Consider the following 8,034-nt stretch of genomic DNA (forward strand, 5'->3'; position numbering starts at 1 on the left):
TAGGAGGATGTGCCTCAGGATAAATGGCTGGATTTACCTGAGAACATGGAGCCAGAATTGGTAATGTTACTGCACAATTATAGAAGTACCTTTAATGTCCCTACTGAATTACCTCCTTCAAGAACTCATAATCATGCCATTCCCTTGATCAAAGATGCCAAGCCAGTGAAAGTGAGGCCTTATAGATATCCTCATAGTAAAAAATACCAGATTGAAACTATGGTCCAAGAAATGCTTGCTGCATGCATTATCACTCCTAGCATGAGTCCATTTTCTTCACCTATTATTTTGGTCAAGAAAAAGGATGGAACATGGAGGTTTTGTACAGATTATAGTGCCCTGAATGCCATCACTATTAAGGATAACTTTCCAATTCCCACTGTGGATGAACTCATTGATGAGTTATATGGCTCTAACTATTTTTCCAAACTTGACCTGAGGTCAGGTTATCATCAATTACTTGTTGCTGAGGATGACAGACACAAAACTGTTTTTAGAACTCACCAGGGACACTATGAATGGTTGGTCATGCCATTTGGGCTTACTAATGCCCCAACCACTTTCCAAAGTCTAATGAATGATGTTTTCAAAGATTATCTTAGAAAATTTGTTTTGTTTTTCTTTGATGACATATTAGCATATAGAACTACTTGGAAAGAGCACCTATCGCACTTGGAGCTAGTTCTTAAATTGCTGCAACAAAATAAGTTGTATGCTAAATTATCCAAATAATCATTTGGATTATAGCAAGTGGATTACCTGGGACATACAGTTTCTGGTCAAGGATTGGCAATGGATAAAGATAAGGTACAAGCAGTGTTATAATGGCCAATTTATCTTACTATTAAACAATTGAGAGGGTTCCTTGGCCTAGTTGGATATTACAGGAAATTTATTAAATCGTATGCAGTGATAGTTGCACCCTTGACGAAGCTACTTAAGAAAGATAATTTTATATGGGGAGTTGAAGCAGATGAAGCTTTCACGAAGCTCAAAAAGGCCATCACACAGGCTCCAGTTTTGGCTTTACCAAATTTTTCACAGCCATTCACCTTAGAAACGGATGCTTCTGGAATTGGTGTAGGTGCTATTTTGAGCCAAATGCACCATCCTATTGCTTATTTTTCAAAAATATTGAATGCAAGAATGCAAAAACAATCAGCATATGCAAAGGAATTCTTTGCTATTACGACAACCATAGCTAAATTCAGACACTACCTACTTGGTCACAAATTTACCATTAGGACTAATCAAAAGAGCCTCAGATCACTAACTGATCAAGTTGTGCACACTCTTGAGCAACAGAACTAGATACATAAGTTGATGGGTTATGATTTCACAATTGAGTATGTGACATCCTGGAAATTTCTACCCGGAATTTTGTAAACGATGCATTTTGAATAATTATATATATAAGTATTATTCAGTGTGTGTATATATATATATATATATATATACTCCTGGTAGAAGTAGGTATATTGGGGGAAAGATACGCGGGTAAGGCTAATTAACGAAGAGAAATCCATAACTGGACAGTTATAGATTAATTCTCAATTAATTAGTCTAAAAATTATCATTTTGAGTGCAACTTAAAATTTAACAAAACCAACCTCTGAACCATGCTCGGGGTTTCATTCTGAGCGTTTTGATATATATATTGCTTACTTTCGAAAACGGGCCCCGACGGGTGCAGAGAAACGCGAGGGACTGGAACCAGAGAAACGACATGCAAACCGAGGCAAGATTTTAGCATCTCAAAAGGTCAGATTTTTCTCTCCTTGTGGCTGAGTATGAGTCACATCAAGAGAAAAAGTGGGCCCCTTTTTGCTCCACTCAAAAGGAGACATGTGGCATAGCTTTTAGGAAAAAGAAAGAGGAAGCCTTTTTAAATTAAAAAGCCACGTTCTCTCTCTCTTCACTCACTCAGCCAAAAATTCAGAAGCTTTCTCCTCACCTTCTCACGTTGCTTTTCTTCTCCCCATCTCATCCACCATTGTTGCCCATTAAATCTCCAAACTGTGTTCACCATTTCTACTCCAAATCGCAAAAGGAAGCCATTTCCGGAGTCGTGAAGCGCACCTCTACGTTGTGGGACTTCAAATTTCAGGTTTGGGTAGACTTCTTCTCACGTGATTTTCGTGGGTATTGGGTTTTTGGGAGATATGATGGGTAGTTCTACTAGGTTTATGCCTTATGGTAGTTATTTGTGAAGGAATTTGTTGAAAGCATGCTAAACTTGTCATGTTTGATGTGAGCCAAATATACCCATTCTGTTTTAGGGTTTTATAATGATGATTTGTGATGCTTGTGTGCTGAAATTGTTGGTGGAAAACTGGTAGAGATGATGGGAAGAGTTAACCTAGGGTTAAAAGTGAGAATGGTAGTGATGTGAGTGGAAAAGTGTGAGGTTTTGAGGGATTGGAAGGCTAAATTTGGGGTTAGTGGTAATTGAAGGCTAAAGTGAGTTAATCCTAGTTTAAAATGTCGTTAAGGACTTGTGGGAAAGCTTGGGCTGAGAAAATGAGGAAATTGAGTGACCAAAGTGAAAGCAAGAGCCATTTCTAGGGTAAATTGGGTGTTGAGGGGTCAAATTTTGATTCGCTGGAGTTTTCGTCGTAAAACCAGTTTGAGCAAGTTTAGATTAATGTTATAGACTTGTTTGAGATGAGAGTTTGCTCCAAAATTACCTCATTCTCATTTTCACTTCTCAAACCTTGAAAATCCACTAAATTGAGGGATTTTAGACACCTAGATTTTGAATTGCTTTGGTCTGAAGCTTGTCTTTGGTTTAGATATGATTTATACATGATTTAGGACTTGTAGGATCCAATTTGAGAAAAATTGGATGAGGGCAAGAGGGATTTCGAAATCTGCCCAATTTGTGCAGCAAAAAGCTGTCAAATTTTGTGCAGCAGAATTTGGCTCTTGTGCAGAAAATATTTGTGTATTGCTGGTTGTGGAAAGGGTAGTACATATTCGGGTCTAGACATTTTCTAGCAGATCCCAACGGTCAAAATGTAGAATTATGTACTAGGGACCTCTAGTAAACTTTTCGAGTCGATCCAACGGTTAACGAATCGGAACGAAGAGAATGTTACTGGGGTATTTAAGTAAGGAAAGCTGTGGTATTGGAATGTGTTTTTGGACTGAGTTTTCTGCCTCTACCCTGTTTTCTTGGTTTAGGGTAGTTCATGATGTTTGGATATTGAATTTCTTGGATATTGAGGAAGCTTGGAGGGGTTGATAGGGACCCGGTGCTGAGAGGAACGAGGATAAGGGCTACGTGGGAGTACGTGACCTCAGTTGAAGGTGGGCAACTGGGGATGGTGGGTTCATGTGTGATTTGCGAATGTGGGAGAGTTGATTTGCACCATCGCCCGATCGCCACCTAGTACCACATATGAAAGGTACCCCATAATCCTACAAGCTTGAAGTGAGAAAGTGTGGAAGAGTCAGTCTTCCTACTTTTATTCGTTGACCACAGAGTGGTACCTGGAGATATGTCGCGGGGGTCAGGAGACCTTGGGGACATCAGTTGGGGTGCTATTGCCCAAAACCAAGCTTGAACAATACCGACCCAACCCGAGCATAGTCAGTCAGTGAGAACCTGTGACGTACCTAAACAGGCGAGCTCCTGGCAGTCAACCAATAAAAGAACAAAGACCACAAAGCAAGAAGGCTTGAGTGGTGGCTGGCCAGCTATGGATCTTGAGTGATATCTGGAATATGGCCTCTGGTAATCGATTACCAAGGGGTGTAATCGATTACCAGGCTTAGAAATGGAGATAGGATGTTGAGGTGGCCTCTGGTAATCGATTACCAATGCTGTGTAATTGATTACACAGAGTAACAGGGCACTGGTAATCGATTACCGGATATGTGTAATCGATTACGCAGTGTATATTGTAGGTTTCCATGTTCTGAAGTTGTGTAACTCGAGTTTGGCGTCTGGTAATCGATTACCAATGCTGTGTAATCGATTACCAGAGAAGAAAACCTTTGAGGCATACCTTTTAACTACATGTAGCGGTTATGGGACGCATTGTGTTGTTACCCGTAGTTAGATTTCTCGTGAAAGAGTCTACCCCCTTTCTCTTATTTCTTGTAGATCGCGATGGCAGCGCAATTAATCCATGATCGAGTGGAGATGGAGTGCCTAGAGAGAGTTTGGGAGACCCTCGAAGGCAATGCGAGGTGCCGATTTCGTGGCACGATTCGACTCACGACTACTTCATTGGTACATCCAGAGGAACCCGCACGCACGCTTCGGCGAACTGTGGAGTGGATATTACCTACACCTACTCCATATCGACTAGTAGAGCCAGTCTAAGTGATAGAGGTGTCGTCATCTAAAGAAGACCCTGAGAAGGACCCAGAGGAGTTACCTCCTAAGCCTGCTGTGGATGCTTTGGACTTTCCAGAGGGTGATGAGGACCCACTCCCTGATGTGGATTCTCCAGAGGACGTCATGTCAGCATCTGAGGTAGACTCTACGGAGGAGAGCGGCCCTGGAGGGATAGCGACTAGTGAAGACTCTTCATCATAGTAGACGGCTCCTTAGACTAGGTTTACATACTTTTTGGGGGTGGGTGTATCTAGTACAGACTATTAGGTTTACTCTTTTGATTTTTGGATGGGTAGACCTATTGTATAGGAATTTGATGATTGTATATATGTGGCTGAAGCCACCACAGTGGATACCTTTGCTCTGGATGTCACTATGTATTTTGCAAACTCCCATATTTTGGACAATTTTAGATGATGAATGTAATTATGTTTAATCTTGTTATTTGAAAAGAAAGTGTTAACAAACTTTATTTAAAAGAGAGTTCACCGACAACATTTTATTTTATTATTTTTTTCACGTGACGACCTAAAGTAATGGCTGACATACTTTTCTTTTGAAAGAGCAAAATAGTTTAGAGGTTATGAGTGATCAGAAAGAAATGACTCCGAATAGAGTTGTGAACTGGTCATTCAGGACTCTATAGTGATAATTTTCCTTCTGAACTTAATTACTGTGAAAAAGAGAAAGAAATGAAAAAGAAAAAGAAGAAAAAAAAATTCCCATGGTTTTTGTTATTTAAATCATTACTATTAAACCAGTCATTATTTAGGGACGCCACAGAGTACAAGCCAGGAAAAGAGAATGTAGCTGCTGACTCTCTTTCCAGATCAATTATGATGGCTATATCTCAACTGAAATGGAAATTGATTCCAAAATTGAAGGAAGCTTTGGCACAAGACACACAACTCAGCACAACTTTGTTTGCAGAATAGTCCTCCCAATCCCAATTATTTAGTGTCTGATCAGTTGTTGTATTGGAAGGATCGCTTGGTTTTACCAAAAAAAACATGACTTAGTGCAGAAGATTTTGTATGAGTTCCATAGTACACTGTTGGGTGGACACTCAGGCTTCACTAGAACCTTCCATAGGATTGCATCCCAATTCTACTGGTGTGGTATACAAAAAGACATTAAGGAATTTGTCCAAGAATGTCTCATCTGCCAACAAGCTAAGCATGATACAACATTACCTTCGGGGTTGTTTGAGCCCTTACCCATCCTTGAAAAAATCTGGGATGATGTGGCCATGGACTTCATCATTGGCCTTCCTCCTTCCAATAGACATACTATCATTATGGTTGTTATTGACAGACTTTCAAAATGTGCTCATTTGTCTAGTTTGAAATCTGACTTTAATAGCAAACAAGTTGCTAATTTGTTCATGAAAACTATTGTGAAGTTGCATGGGTTTACCAATACAATTGTTTCAGACCGGGATAAGGTGTTTACTAGCCTGTTTTGGCAACAATTGTTTAAGTTGAGTGGTACAACTTTGAAATTAAGCACTGCTTACCATCCTCAAACAGATGGACAGTGTGAGGCTTTGAACAAATGTGTGGATATGTATCTAAGGTGTTTTACCTTTGAGAATCCTAAGGAATGGTATATGATGCAATCCTACTCCCTAAGGGAATTGGATAGAAGACTCCAAGAAGACTGAGCCAGAGATGCACGAGAAGGCCATAAGGTTCTCATGAGCCTTAGGGTAGATTTTGGGCCCATAGGCTAAGTATGAACCCACTTATCTTTGTACATATTAGATTAGGATTTCATTATTTTTGGGCCTTTTATTTAGGGATCTATAATGTAGGTAGGGTACCCTAGAAATGTAGGATTTTTTAGCCCTTGTATTTTAGGGCACCTAGACTAGTTTTTGTAGTAGGGGTAGTTTTGTAATTTCAAATGCATTAAGTGAATCTTTGATGTGTGTGTTGAGAAATAAATTTAATTGTATTGGGAGAAGCCCAATCCAATTAAATTTTAGAGGGGGAGGTGAGAGCTCTGAAATTTGAAGTTTAATTTTCAAATGATCAAAGTTCAAAAAATGCACACACATGACCTCTATTTATAGCCAAAGTGTTACACAAAATTGGAGGAAAATTTGAATTTCTATTCAAATTTCACTTGAATTTGTGGAGCCAAATTTTGGAGCCAAAATTTCACTAATTATGATTAGTGAATTTTAGCTATGGTTCAGCCCACTAATCCAAGATCAAGTCCAAGATTCTCCACTAAGTGTGCTTAGGTGTCATGAGGCATGTAAAGCATGAAGGATATGCACAAAGTGTGACTATATGATGTGACAATGGGGTGTAGTAAGCAAATGCTCACCTCCCCCTCTAAAATTTAATTGGATTGAGCTTCTCCCAATTCAATTAAATTTATTTCCAACCACACACATCAAATATTCACTTAATGCATGTGAAATTACAAAACTACCCCTAATACAAAAAACTAGTCTAGGTGCCCTAAAATACAAGGGCTGAAAAATCCTACATTTCTAGGGTACCTTACCTATATTATGGAGCCCTAAATACAAGGCCCAAAAATAATGAAACCTTAATCTAATATGTACAAAGATAAGCGGGCTCATACTTAGCCCATGGGCCCGAAATCTACTCTAAGGCTCATGAAAACCTTAGGGCCTTCTCTTGAATCTCTGGCCCAATCTTTTGGAGTCTTCTATCCAATGCCCTAGCGGGGTAGGATTGCATCAATATGCCCATGACGATGCCATGAAGAGATGCATGACACAATCAAGGAATATGCCAGAGTAAGTTTGCTATGTGCCCTTTAATTGAGGAACTTAATGGAAAAGATCCAAAAGTCCCCTTCTAGTGACAATTCCAAAGGGTGGTTTCAAGTAACTTTACTGGCTTCTAGAGATATGATCCTCTTAGGTAATACAATGTGGTGATAGGGACTATCAGCAAAAATGCATCACTAAAAGAGGAAAACTCTAGATGAGGCTTCACTGTCATCAAGTGAGTCGGAGACCCAACATGACCACAGATCGAACTCCACTCCTTATGGATCACATAGACCCAGGCATAGGGCCTAATATCTCCATTTGTGTGCAAGGTGTAGATTTCATGTGCGTAGAAAACATACTTCTAACTTATGAATGTAATTGATAGACAAACACACACCAAACACAATAACATAACAAAGGTTATGTACAAATATGGACAAACAAAAGATAAACAGGAAAATAAATAAAGAAAAAGTCATGATAAAAACATTGCACACCGACTGAATGGCCTAACTCTCTAACAAGTTCCCAACGCGTGGGGTCGAAAAGGCCTCTCGGATGAGCCAAGAATGTGTCTTCCATTGAAGGAAAACGCGTGGGGTCGCCACCAACGTTTATTCGAGGAAAACGTTAGAAAAACCAAAAGACAATTGGTCAGTGGATTTTGAAAATGAGGGTTCGGGAGTTGTTTAGGCACGAGGAAGGTATTAGCACCCCTCGTGCCCATCACAAGGGACGACAACCTCTAATCGAGTGTGCAAGACATGACTTCAAAATTATGTATTTTCCCTTTTTATGTTTTTTTATGTCTTTTCCCTTTTTTATGTTTTTTATCTTTTTGGGGTCGACAAGGGTGTTGTCCTCGCTCCTACGTATCCTCAGGTGCGATGAGGAAATCAGACCTACGTTGTTCTTTAAGTCTGAAATTTTGTTA

This window comes from Glycine soja, chromosome 2 (genome assembly GCF_004193775.1).
Source record: "Glycine soja cultivar W05 chromosome 2, ASM419377v2, whole genome shotgun sequence".
Classification (NCBI taxonomy): Eukaryota; Viridiplantae; Streptophyta; class Magnoliopsida; order Fabales; family Fabaceae; genus Glycine; species Glycine soja.